General features: G+C 39.6%; 1 long non-coding RNA gene across 1 annotated transcript; it reads left to right on the top strand.

Annotated features, from left to right (window-relative positions):
- The first annotated feature begins 663 nt into the window (after positions 1-663).
- On the top strand, positions 664-953 carry LOC143751512 (uncharacterized). Its single transcript, XR_013207259.1, has 2 exons — positions 664-718; positions 804-953. It is a non-coding gene; the product is annotated as an uncharacterized LOC143751512 (long non-coding RNA).
- The last annotated feature ends 854 nt before the right edge of the window (positions 954-1,807 follow it).

The following is a 1,807-nucleotide window of genomic DNA, read 5'->3' as shown; positions in this document are numbered from 1 at the left end:
CCTCAAAGTCAGCAAAAGCCAGGAGAGAGGGCTGGCAAAAAGTAGCGGGCAAATTAAATGCGTTTTTGGTGGCCATGTTAGATGTTTTTATAACTTAATACAGTATATATTTTTGTTCTTTAATAATTTAATAATTACTTTGTTCATTGTCATGTCACAGTCACCACACTAGAACATGGTGAAGTACAAGAATATTCTACATAATGGTAATTTTTACTAGGCCAACTTATAGGCCTAGTCTCTTTTAAAAGGGCACTGTTAAATAAATGGTTGTCTGTTTATAAAAGCAACCAAGAAAAAGGCTGAGAAAACAAGAAACAAGAGCTCCTGCACCCTGGCAGAAGAGCTGGCTCTTGGGTTGAATGTGAATTGACCTATTGTTAAGGGCATCCCTGCGTTCAGCTCTTCCAGACCCACATCCAGGGACCAGTAGCAGCAACTCCATCATTACTGGTAAATGAGATTTAAATTCTCTTAGTATACTGTAAAAGAATTTGTTGCTGCATTCAATTAGGCCTATATTTAATGATAAATTGATTTGACTTGTGAAAGTGAAAACTGAAACTTATGTTAATGTAAAAAATATTTTGCCATGAGTTATTGATCACATTTGTTCCCTGTGTAGTTCATTATAATGACATTGTGTTTTTCTCTTTTATGCAGTTTTACACCATCACTTGTATCTGTTCTCAAGAAAGTGGTGCCTGAAATATGTGCAGTAAGTGGACTTTTTCTAACTTTACATCAAAAAAAAGAAAGTATAAGACTTTGTAATACCCATTTGTTTCCATTGCACTGGACAGTGAAGAAACCTTCTCAGATGACTGTCCTTTGGAGGAAGTAGACTACCTGCAAGTACATAAATAACTTTACTTAATTTATACTTGTGTGCCTATTATTTCTGACTGCAATATGAGTTGCAGGAGTCCACATGTACAGAAAGGCCTACAGAAGAGTCTGCACAGAGGAGACAGATGTAGGGTCTGGACCAATCAGACACACACTAATTATTCATATTCATTATATTTAATGAATATAAAGGTCTATGAAACTCTCCCCCAAAACTAACCTCACAAATGAAGTTACTTTGTCAGCCGGGTGTCCGGTTACAGAACACTTTAAGGCTGATAACAGACTTTTACGACCTCAAAGGAATGTGGCCACATGCGCCACATGCTTAAGAGAGAGAGACAATCTTTAACTAAATAAACTTTGCGGTATTACTCTGATCTATGAAGGAACATACCTCAATGAAACTGTGATGATTTACTGTCTCGTGTACTATTAGGTATAACAACATGGTATGTTTGATTGGGGTGTATGTTGGTTGCACAACCACCCAATGGTCAATATAACCTCACCTGTATCATGCTTCCTACCTAATTAATCCTCATTTAATGACACACACTTTGATGTACATCTCCTTCTCTTAGAATGCAATGTGAATTTGTTATGTCTATTTGAGCTTGAATGAACAGTCAGACAAAGACCATAAATCAACTAAGAGCCGGTTCCCCTCTCGGACATGTCACCTTACTCATTGGTCCATTCAAACCTTAGGGTTTGGTTCTTTCTCAGGCTATATCAGAGGCAGGCAACAGTGACCGCCCTCTCTTGGTAGTTTTCATCCTGTCGCAAACACTGTTTCGGGTGATACGGGGGAACCCCCTCCCCCTCCATGGGGGCCCAGAGCCCTCCCAGCAGGCCTGGATCCCAACCAGATCCGGCCTCATGGAAGAGAGAGGACACTCTCTCACGAAGAACCGAGGACAATCTCAGGAGTTTGTAACAAGGACTCTAACCTACC

Source organism: Siphateles boraxobius, unplaced genomic scaffold (genome assembly GCF_051911475.1).
Source record: "Siphateles boraxobius isolate OS27281-9 unplaced genomic scaffold, OSU_SipBor_1 26, whole genome shotgun sequence".
Classification (NCBI taxonomy): domain Eukaryota; kingdom Metazoa; phylum Chordata; class Actinopteri; order Cypriniformes; family Leuciscidae; genus Siphateles; species Siphateles boraxobius.
The sequence above is the reverse complement of the archived record's forward strand: the minus strand, read 5'-3'. Positions and strand labels throughout refer to the sequence as shown.